Raw genomic sequence first — 12,917 nt, 5'->3', positions numbered from 1 at the left:
GATTTAAAGGAATAGTTGCAGACAGATGTCTGTTTTTGGCATGGTACAATAACTAACAAGGTACAATTATTATGTAGTTGTCAAACTATGAATTTAACCGCTTCACTCATTATCTTTTTACAACGATATTTTATACATGTTAGCCCCATTTTCGCAATGTCTAGTTATTTTTTAAAATAAAGTTATACTGAGTATTTCATCCAAAAATTATTTAACAGGCAGCAAAACTTTACGTTAAAAATAACCAGAAATCGTGAAAATGAGACTTATGTGCTGTTTTTATAATACAAGCTTTGAGTGTAAATTTTACATTATTTTGATTTTGTTACGATATCAAAATACATGTAAAATTTCCACAAAAAGTACTCGCTTGTTCTATAAAAACAGCAAATTAAACGTTTATTGTTGCACAAAATTATTTAATGAAAATGTATTTTTATTCAATTGTCTTTTGTTTGGCGTTATGGAGAATTATTGTTTTATGTTGCTCTCTAAACAAATCAAGATATTCGCAACCTTATTTTACTATCGTTTGTAAACAAATATTTATCATTGGAGTTCAAAAAATACTATATCCTCCGTTTTCTGAAATTTAGAAAATTTAAAAAGTTTTTAATTATCAACATTTAGATTCAAATATTTTTATTGTGTTGAGACATCAGCTCTTAATCTAAGCCCATAAAAATTTTTTTAATTTTGTGCACAATAAATTCCCGAATAAACCTCAAATTAATTAGTATTGTGTTGTTAACATAAGCAACTTGTAAAGGTAGGGACAGATTCAGGTGGTATTACAAACGTTATTAGGATGTGGCGTCTGCAAATTGGCTTTCTCCCTACCACAAAATATGTATGTCACCAACAGAAGTAAAATATTTAAAATTACGATAACCGCAAAACAATTCAAAAACTTTTTATTTTCATATGTATCGGGTATGTATTATAAATACAAATAAGGCAAACCAAAATGTCAAGAAAATATAAAATAAAATTAAAGTTTTCATCTGCTTGTCATTTAATTTGGTCTTATTTGAGTGGGCGTGAGCAATTTGTATTTTTATACGGTCTGAATTCAGAGGGGTTATTATATAACTGGTTTTTCTTCGAAATCTCGGTTTTTTGCGCACCGGTTAACTTAAAATGTTGATTTTCGGTTAACCGGTTTATCCAGTTTTTATCACTCGGTTAACCGGTTTTTAAAATTTAGGTCTAAAATTAGGAAATCTCATGGTTTTGTGCATTTTTATATTCATTGTACACACATTCACCCTTATCGTGGTTGGCGTAAACGTCTTACGCCTACGACAGTTTCGTACTAGATTAAAGATAAAATGCAAACTGTTTCTTAAATCTAGTACGAAACTGTCGTTGGCGTATGACTTTTACGCCAACCACAATAAGGGTGATTATTGGTCTGATTTGAAACCTAAACTGCTGATTTACAATTCAAACCTATTTAGATATGTAGATATTTTTATGAATTGCAATGATTCTAAATAGTAGAGGATGATGAGTTTATTAAAAACTTTTTCAGAATAAATTGCACATAATAAGAATATTAAAAAATAAATTACGCATAATTCTAGAAGTTAAGCTAAATCTTAATAATGATTCATTATAAACTTAGTGATGATTTTACCAAACGTTAAGTTGAATTTGATGTACATACCTTCTTTCAATCAATTCGTTAGCTTAGTGTACGAAGTCCTTTTCAGAAATATTACAGGAGAGACAAAAAACGTTCTAAAAAACATGCTTTGAAATATTTATGAAATCTGATAATGGAGTTTTATTTCTTACAGTTAGTGTCATTAATATTCGGTTTTTTACACATTTTGTTCGGAATGGTTTCAATTCCGTAGTTTTTATTCCGATCGATTTCGTTTTAGGTTCTTCAGATTCCGTGAAACTTATTAATTCAAAAAATATTTACCCCCTTATTCATAATCAATTTTTAAATTTATTACAGGTTTATAAAACAGAATTTCTATACAAAATTTGTTTTATAAACCTGTAATAAATTTAAAAATTGATTATGAATATGGCCTTTAATCTATATATGTATATCGAGTCATAACAGCAAAAAAGACGTAAGCGCCAAAAACCAAATTTTACAGGGGAAGGTTTTTTTTAAATATCCTTGGTTGAAGTCTAAGTATTACCGTGAAATTGAGTATGTATGCACAGTTACTTCTTAACTATATATTGCATTTATTTTATTTCATATATTTCCAAGATAACGGGTATTTATGTCGCTTACGTCTTTTTCGCTGGCAGTTACACCCTTCCAATTTTATTAAAAACACAACTTAATGTTTAAATTTTTTATATTGTTCAAATTATATTCATTTACACAAATTCAAATTAACGTTTTTAACCTTAAAAGACTAATATTAATTAATTTGTTAAAACTAATAAAGACGTGAGCGAAACTTTTTGTTCACAACATATGTAGAAAAAACAATAAATTGTACTTACGTCTAAATTGTTTTTGCTGTAAAATCATAACATAAAAAAGTAACGTGACTGACTGACTGATTCATTCATCATCGCACAGCCCAAACAGCTAAAGCTAGAATCTTGAAATTCGGGTAATGGGTTCCTTTTACAACATGTAGATCCACTAAGAAGGGATTTTTGGAAATTCGATCGTTAAAGGGGGACAAATGGGGCAAAAACGGGTAAAACCTATATATCTCCAAAACAAATAAACTTAGAAATAATATTTTAAATGCGTCCGCCTTTAATCAAAAAAAGAGCCGACAGGTGTCTGGTACTTTTTTGAAATTCGAATTTCAGGTGGACATATGGGGTAAAAATAGTCCCTGTAGAACCATCTGTTAACATGTACAGTATTGGCCATAACTAAAGCACCCCCTCAATGGATTTTTTCAAATCATAATTTTTTTGATAAAAACGGCTTTTTTGGGATGTATTTTGTATACATATATTTTATTAACTAATATTGTTAATGTTCATTTAATATTCATTTAGTAAAAGATAATTTTATTAAAAATTAATTTAAAATGATAAATCATATAAGAACTCAAAACGCATCGGACAAAACAAAAGCACCCTCTTATAAAATGTTTAAAAATTTGACTCGGTACTGCATATTTGCAATGTGAGTTATCGGGAATCACAATGAATGGACTTAAAAATTCCAAAAGATAAAAATATAGGAAGACGTAGTGTGCAAAATTTATGTTTTATACAGTTTATTGTAAAAAAACAATTACAAGGAACAAGAACTCCAGTAAATTTAAAATTAATGTTATTGAAGACTGGAAGACGGGCTTATCACTACATGAATTTAGTAAAAAATATTCAATTAACAGATCAGTTATTTCCAGGCTCGTTTCAAAATTTTTTAAGACTGGTCGAAAATCTCCGGTGCATTCTGGAGGTCGTTTGCGAAAGAAAACACGATATTATGATTCCTTGATCAAAAGAGCAATACAAAAAGATCCTGCAGCATCAGCTATTCAAGTACGAACAAGTTTAGGATTATGCGTTAGCGAAAGAACAATCCGTAGAAGAGTAATAGAAGCCCGATTATTCAGTTGACGACCAGCAAAAAAACATTTCTATCAGCTAAGAACAAGAAAGCTAGACTGAAATTTGCCAAAGCCCACATCGACTGGAGTGTCAAAAATTAAAGACAGTACTGTTCCCTGCCGAATCCAAATACAACTTAAAAAGTTCCGCTGGAATAAGGCGTGTATGCAGACCAAAAGGAGGAAGACTGAATCCTAAGTATTGTAAAGGAACAATTAAACATGGAGGAGGTAATGTAATAGTCTGGGGCAGACTTGGGCGTTGCCAATTACTTTTCAATTACCAATTACATTACATGTAATTGGTAATTGAAAAATACCAATTACCAATTACTAGCAATTAGTAATTGAAATTTGCCAATTACAAATCCAATTACATTTTGTAATTGGCAACCAACAAATACCAATTACAAGTAATTGGTTGTTGTTGTTGTTGTTGTAGCAGCAGTGATTGCTGAGTTGACAGCCCTTGGCCGAGTGAACTCGGGTCATTCCGGTGCGTAGAACCGGCTGTCGTGGGAATGACAAGTAATTGGTAATTGGCTTTTATCAATTACCAATTACTGTAATTAGTAATTGGTAAATGGCAATTACCAATTACATATAATTGGTAAAGTAATTGCAAGTAATTGATAAAAAAGTAATTCTAATTACGTAAAAGGTAATTACATTTAAATTTTTTTCTAAATTTCTAAACAACATTAAATAATAACACTCTGCTACAAAATAACACATTTTATCAGAACTTGAAAATCGGCCTAATGGGGGTTGTAGGCCTAGGTTAGGACATACTAAAACCGTTTTAAAAGATTTTGAAACACCCTCAAAATTTTGAGTTATTTTGAAAAAAACTGTTTAGTTTAGATCCTAGTACTTTAGTACCTAAAGGCAAAGAATTAAGCTTTCATAAATTGTATATTTTTTTTCGTAATTTTTCAAATTTAACAATCACACAGGCAACAAAATCGAAAAAAAATTAGAGGCTTTTAAAACCGCTACACAATTTTGATGTATTGTGGTTCCAGTTGTTATGGTCCAAACTTTAAATTCTATGGAAAAGTTTTTTTTGTAAAATAGTGAATTTTTTTAGACGTTTCTCCACATAATTTATGATAACTCAAAAAGGGTTAGTCGGATATTATAAAAATAAACTTAGAAACGTTTAAAGTTACATAACCTTTAATCCGCTATTTATTGCGATTTAATCGGCTCAGTAGTTTCTTAGTTATAATAACAAATTGAGCAAATTAGTTTGTTTAAAAAAAAATCGAAAACGGCAGAAATTGTTCAGATTTATTGCCTTATCGCAAAGCCTCAATTAATAGAATACACTTATTTTCAGAAAATTGTATTTTAAAATCATCAATATTTTGATCGAGCTGAAAGTAATAACCCAGCAGTTAAGAAAGTAGTAAATCTATCCCTTATAGACAAATGTTTGATGACTTGATTGACTCCAATTGATATATTTTGGGTCATTTGAAACGTATGTGCTATTTGTATTGCAGATTAGTTACTTTATGCATCCCATGTAATCTAGCGTAAAGACAATTGTCACTTAAGTGCATCTAAGTAATCTAAGTATTGCATTCGTCTCTATGTAATACAAAGGATCAATTGACCCTCTGCTTGGGACATTCACGTGTTAAAATAACTAGTCACGTAGCTAGTTATGTAACTAGTTGTCACCCTTAATGATAGTTAAAATTACTAGTCTCATACAACTGCTGGGAAATGACTGCGGTAAAACTTTGTATCTATGTGATGTTGCAAAATCGTTCGATAACGAAATCTCTTAAAAATTGAAATTGCAAATTGTAATGAAACAACATAACTCTAAACTTTTTTGAAGCGAAATGTTTTGAAATAATAATTTTCAATTGTTCATAGAAATGAAGAAGTTAGTCGACAACATTTGGAGTTATTTCTATAACAAATTCGACAAATATGTTGCCCATTGACGACAAAAACTTTTACTTTTATTAAAAACTTGGATAATATGCACATAAATATGCATTTTGAAATTTAATATAACTAAATATTCATTATTAATAAAATATGCAAAAATATGCACTAATAAATCAATGCCATTTTACAGCAAAATGTGCGATTATAATAGATAATTGTCTACATTTTATTTGGACGTTCGAGAAAAAACATGCATTTACATATTAATCCGCCCCCTAGTAATAATATGTTTGGATTCCATTATTTTTTTTTTTTATTTTTGGTATATTGTGTAATGTACGAGTTATTTAATAATTACATTGTTGGTAATAAATACTTTAAAAGTAATCATTACACATTTTTTATCAATTACTTTCTATTTCAATTAATTTTTACCCATTACATGTAATTTGTAATTGACAATAACCAAATACCAATTACATGTAATTAGTAATTGGCAATAACCAACTACCAATTATATGTAATTGGTAATTGGCATTCACCAATTACAAATTACATTTAATTGGTAATTGGCATTTGTCAATTACAAATTACTTATAATTGGTAATTGGTTATTGCCAATTACCAATTACACGTAATTGGTAATTGGTCCTGTAATTAATTACAAAATGTAATTGGTAGTGCCCAAGTCTGGTCTGGGGTTGCTTTTCTGGTCAAGGATTTGGGCCAAATCATAAAATTTATGGGATTATGGATCGGTTCATGTACCGTGATGTATTGAAAGCTGTAATGTTGCCTTATGCCCGTGAAGAGATGCCAATTATAGGGAGCTTTCAAGAGGATAAAGATTCGAAGCACCCCTCCAAAGTTTGTAAGACTTGGCTACACAGCAATAAGATTCAAGTTCTTCATTGGCCTGGTCAATCTCCCGATTTCAATCCTATTGAGAACTTGTGGCACATTGTTAATATGAAAATAAATCGTGAAAATTGTTGAAATAAGGATCGGAAATTTTCACGATTTATTTCATGCCGTTAAAATAGCCTGGGAAGGAATATCGAAAAACGTCATAAAAACATATTATCTTCTATGCCAAGAGATGTTCTTGTGCCACCCAAAACAAAGGATTTGCAACAAAAAATTAACTAAATTTTTTTTTTATAGTATATCCTTGAAGGGGTTCTTTAGTTTTGTCCGTTTCATTTTCTACCTTAAAATATTTTTTGATTTTAAGTTGCCTCTTATAGAAAGGTTAACTTTGAAAGTATTTGTTTATCAATAGTAAACATATTAACAAATGAAAATAATACATAATATATATTTAAAACTTTGATTTTATACAAAAAAAATACCATATGAAAAAATTCATTGAGGGGGTGCTTTAGTTATGGCCATTACTGTATATCTCCTACATAAATAAACATAGAAATACTATGTTAAATGCATCTGGCTCAGATCAATAAAGACTAGAAATCTTTTTGGTACTTTTTTGACATTCGAATTCCTAAGGCCTAAAAATTGTATTCTTTTTTGGTACTTTTTTATCAAAATGTATTTTCTCAATAAAAATTGCATGAATAATTATTTTCAAATAGTACGTATTACTGATAATTAATAGGTACCTTTTTGAAAATTATTTCTTCACGGGGGACAAAAAAGGGCCAAAAAACGGTGTAAAAACGGACATTTGATATTATTTATTCAATTTAAAAATAAAAAAATTACAAAATATTCTTCCAACCACACAAAAAAGAACCCACAACATGCTATTCGGAACTCAAATACAAAGGGGTAAAAAGGGTCAAATTTCAGTACACTTATATTGGTACTTTTTTTAAATTCATTTCTACTATTTTATTCTCAATTTTAAGTAGTTTTATTTTATTTTCTTCAATAAAATTGTTGTGCCTCCACTGAGATTCGAACCCATAGAATAATATATCCATAGAAGCGTTGCTGAGAGGGAAAAAACCTAAGTCTGTTGTCAAAAACCTAAGTCGTGAGAATGTATTAGTACAAAGTTTTGAGATTGTGTTGGTGCCTTTTTAATTTTCACCAGACACACTGAGTTGTATAAAAATGTTTAAATTTTAATTTATGTAAATTTTCTTCTATTTTCAATACCAAAAATTGAGGATCTAATTTTATAAAACGAAACGACAAACGTTATAATAAAATTCTATGGAAAATATTCAAGTTTTAAACCCTTTTCCCAATATTCTTCATACAAATTGCTTTCGCTTACAATCGTTTCGTTTTATAAAATTAAGCCCTGAAACTCTGTTCAATAAATTAAGGGCCTCATTTTGTAAAACGAAACGACAAACGTTAACAAAATTTTGGGTCTAATTTTATAAAACGAAACGACAAACATTAACAAAATTTTGTATAGAAACTATTCAAGTTTCAAACCCTTTTCCCAGTATTCTTCATACAAATTGCTTACGCTTCCAAACGTTTCGTTTTACAAAATGAGACCCTTTGTATGGAAAATATTCAAGTTTCAAACCCTTTTCCCAGTATTCTTCATACAAATTGCTTACGCTTCCAAACGTTTCGTTTTACAAAATGAAACCCTAAATTCCACCACAAATAAAATTAAGGGTCTTATTTTATAAAACGAAACGTCAAACGTTAACAAAATTTTGTATGGAAAATATTCAAGTTCCAAACCCTTTTCCCAGTATTCTTCATACAAACTGCTTACGCTTCCAAACGTTTCGTTTTACAAAATGAGACCCTAATTGCCTCATTTTGTAAATCGAAGCGTTCAGAAACGTAAACAATTTGTATGAAGAATACTGGGAAAAGGGTTTGAAACTTGAATATTTTTCATACAAAATTTATTTAACGTTTGTCGTTTCGTTTTATAAAATGAGGCCCTAAGTGTCAAAAATTAATAAAAAAAATATTTTTTTTCGTTTGAGCAAAATTAACGTGTTTCGGAAATAAAATGTGCTGTAAATTGTTAAAAAAATCATAAAATAAGTGTATAGAAGTGTAATAAAGTGGTTCGGTCTGTATTTAGCCGGAAAATCAAAGGTAAAATTTCAAGTATTTTAATGTGTTAATTTCTCTCACAAGTATGTTGAATTCACATATCACAAGTACGTGTGAAGAGAGGAATTATTTTACTCTCAGCTTACTCTCAGTTGCGCCTCTAGTTGTACCCTATGTTCGAACCCATGTAGTTCGGCTACACTTCAGTTAGACTACCTTTAGCCTACACCAGAATGTTTATTTTCATGTTTAGAATACTAATTTTATTTTGAAATATAGTTTTTCACCCTATTCACCATTAGTTGAATTCTAATGGTGTTGAAAATTCCAATAGTACATACACAAACCTTATTCAATAAATATAAAATTTATTCAACATGGGAATTTATGAGGGAAAATATTAATAACAGTGTTGTAAATATGTATGGTTGGTTTAATGCTATTTGAAATGTTATAGTTTTATTTGATTAAAAACTACAAAACAAATGAGAAATAAACAAATTATTTTGTTGAAATGTAAAACAAAACAAAAAATATTCATAAAAATATGTATATTCAAAAAAAATCACGTCTTTATTCCTATTCGCTGAAATAAGAATTTTGTTCTCGCAACATTTAATAACAATTTCAGTAAATTAAGGTCCTCATTTTATAAAACAAAACGTTTGGAAGCGTAAGCAATTTGTATGAAGAATACTGGGAAAAGGGTTTAAAACTTGAATATTTTCCATAGAATTTTATTTTAACGTTTCGTTTTATAAAATTAGACCCTAAAAAAATAAAAATGTAAAGCACTATTGCTGAATTCATACAAAAATTAAATACACTTTTATTTTGTATGTTTTTAAAAAGTTGTATTGGTTTACAGCTATAAATTTCTCTGAGCACATAATAACCGTATATGTGAGAGAGTAATTTGAAAAAAATGAGAGTCGGTCTACTTGTTATACATACTACTCTTTCAAAAACATTCATACAATATAAAATGGGTGTTCACAAACTAATAAACAAAAATTGTATTTAATACAAGATACACGATACAAATTGTTGTGAATTCAGCATATGTGTATCTATGAGTAAATCATTATTCATACTCTATTTATCAGTAGTATTAGAAACTATTTATAAATTTAAAAAACAGAATTAACGCACAAATTTATGGCCTCATTTTATAAAACGCAACGACAAACGTTAAACAAATTTTTTATGGAAAAAATTCAAGTTTAAAACCTTATGGTCTCATTTTATAAAACAAAGCGTTTAGAAACGAAAGCAATTTGTATGAAGAATACTGGGAAAAAGGTTTGAAACTTGAATTTTTTCCATACAAAATTTGTTAAACGTTTGTCGTTTCGTTTTACAAAATTAGACCCTTATTCTCAGTATTTTTCATATAAATTGCCTACGTTTCTGAACGCTTCGTTTTATAAAATGAAGCCCTTAGTATTAGAAACTTTTTATAAATTTAAAAAAAAAAATTTTTTTAGACAATAACAAATAAATTTTATGCGATCCCTAAATAATTTTAGGCTTAGGGTCTCATTTTGTAAAATGAAACGTTTGGAAGCGTAAGCAATTTGTATGAAGAATACTGGGAAAAGGGTTTGAAACTTGAATTTTTTCCATACAAATTTTTGTTAACGTTTGTCGTTTCGTTTTATAAAATTAGACCCTTAAAAAAATCGTTTATTCCCACAAACATTTATTTAAATATTTTTTATTTCGATGAATAGACAACACTATTTACATATAACCGTCACCTCATTTGAAAAAAATAGTCAAAGAATAATAACAAAATAGTTGTGTAATAATAAGTGCTCAAATTTTAAACAAAAAATTTTATAAATTCAATTAAAAGAAAAAATCTAAGTTTTTTATTTCGTATTCCATATACATATATATATTGTTACGTTTTAACCTTTTCAAAACGCTGGTTTATTTCCTTTAAATAAACCAGATACTTTTGATTGCAAATAAAAGGCGTTTAGTAGTTTGAAAATTGTAACAACTCTTTATTTATTTAAAATGTACAACAACAGAATTAAATAGTCACTCAATGTTTTTTTTATACACGTTTATAAATTCACAGAAATACAGACACTTTATAATGTATACGAATTCACTTGAAAAATACAGCACACTTTAAGGCACTCGGTTGATGTTTATTCAAATAGCGTCTCTGATAAACTGACTAACGACTGCAACCTCTGCCACTATTTATAATACTGCCATCTGCACTCTAGATTGCTCTTTAACTGTCAAAGTTCGAATATTCTAGATCAAAGTAAATTAATAAAGTAGACTCAGTAGAACAGCTGACTATTTTTTTTATTCAGTCTGAACTGTCAATTCACTTGTGGTTGTTGTGGCTAAAAATACAACAAGCCCAAAAGCAAACACAACAACAGGCAACTTTGACAGCTCAGACCTTAAACCAAAAACAAAATTGCTTGTGGTTTTTGTAAATGTTGTATTTGTTGTAGTACTGTCGCTACTTTATTAATTTACTTTGTTCTAGATCATACGCCATTTGTGGTGTACTTTCTACAATGTTCTTTAACTGAATATTCGAATTCAAACAGCGTTGCCAACTTACGATCAATGGTCAACTGAAAGCTTTTATTTAATAATGCCCACAGATATGTTACAGTTTGCTATTACAGCACTGTTACTTTTAAATCAGCCCTTAAAATCGTTATATTTGAATTCAAGTACAATTTCGTAACAATATATTAATCACCATTAAGTTTTTATACGTTTTTATCGTGTAAATTATATACGTACATATGTATTGTACATACATTCTCACCACAATTTTTCAAATTTGAAATTTTAACAAAATGATCTGCTATTAGGTCATATTGTCATAATGTCCTAATATATTATGATAGTTTAAACATTGTTTGTTGTGTTTCAAGCAATAATGTTCTAAACTAATAAGACTTTTTGAACTATGTTTATTATTTTGTCATAAAATAACACTTTTTTGAAGCACAATAATAATTTGTTTAAACTATCATAATATATTAGGACAATCAGACCGTTTGAATCCCCCAAATATGTTGAAACCATAGAATAAACACATAGAACGGAAGGAGAGAGTAATATATATTGAAAAATTACTCTCTTTTCACACATACAGGTGATACAATAACAAAATACATGCAATACATTCTCATGAATTAGGTTTTTGAGAACAGACTTAGGTTTTTGGCTCTCAGTTACCTATCTAGTTATTGTCTATGGTTGAAACTGTGTTTAAAAAAATATTTTTACTGAAATTTGATTTCAACATAAAAATGATTTACAATAGATGGCGTATATTTTGAACGCGTTTTTTGTTTTTAATAACTTATATATCACTCTGAAGGGTATATATCTGTCATTCATCCTCACTTAGTTATTGAACATTATAGTGTAAACAACAAAGTTTTTTTGTCGAATTTTGTGCCAACAAAGCGTCATATGCGGAAAGTTTTGCTTTACTTCTTTCATTTGAAAAAAGTGCCGCAGAAGTACACCTATAGATCACCAAAGCTTATGGTGAACGTGTTTCATCGGTTTCAACATGCAAGAGATGGTTTGTGCATGTTCAGAAGTGGTGATTTTGAAACGGAAGACAAAAAGCGCCCAGGACAACCAAACAATTTGAAGACCAAGATTTGGAGGCATTAATCCGTGAATGTTGTTGTCAAACTCAACTTGCAAATCATTGGGAGATACTCAAACAGCAAAACGTTTGCGAGCAGCAGGACTACAAACAATTTGTAAGGTGTATTTATTTTACACAATAATTAAAATTTCTATAATAAACATTTTAAAATAATTTATGTAGTTGTTTTGTTATTTCCACATTTTTTTTCGCTAACGAAGTAGCGGGTTGCATGCTAGTAATTCTATATTTTTGATTTTAATTTGACAACGTTTTTAATTTTAAAACAAAAGTGAAATTTTTGGTACAGAAACTGATTAAAAATTTTAGATAAATAAATAATTACAAAGAAATATCAATTCCACTTTGAAAACTGAAAGTGGTTTTATTCCGAAAGAAATTTTCGTTTTACTTTTTCTGAAGAAGCAAAATGCGGAATTAATTCCACTTTCGATCGGAATGGAATTCTGTGACAGGCCTGTATATAAATATGCTGGTATTATCGATAAAGATATACATTATTGGCCATAACTAAAGCACCCCCTCAATGAATTTTTTCAAATCATAATTTTTTTGATTAAACTGCTTTTTTGGGATGTATTTTGTATATATTTTATTAACTAATATTGTTAATGTTCATTTAATATTCATTTAGTAAAAGATAATTTTATTAAAAATTAATTTAAAATGATAAATCATATAAAAACTCAAAACGCAACGGACAAAACAAAAGCACCCTCTTATAAGATGTTTAAAAATTTGACTCGGTACTGCATATTTGGAAAGTGAGTTATCGGGAA

Source organism: Calliphora vicina, chromosome 2, assembly GCF_958450345.1.
Source record: "Calliphora vicina chromosome 2, idCalVici1.1, whole genome shotgun sequence".
Lineage (NCBI taxonomy): Eukaryota > Metazoa > Arthropoda > Insecta > Diptera > Calliphoridae > Calliphora > Calliphora vicina.
This window is presented reverse-complemented; position numbering follows the sequence as displayed.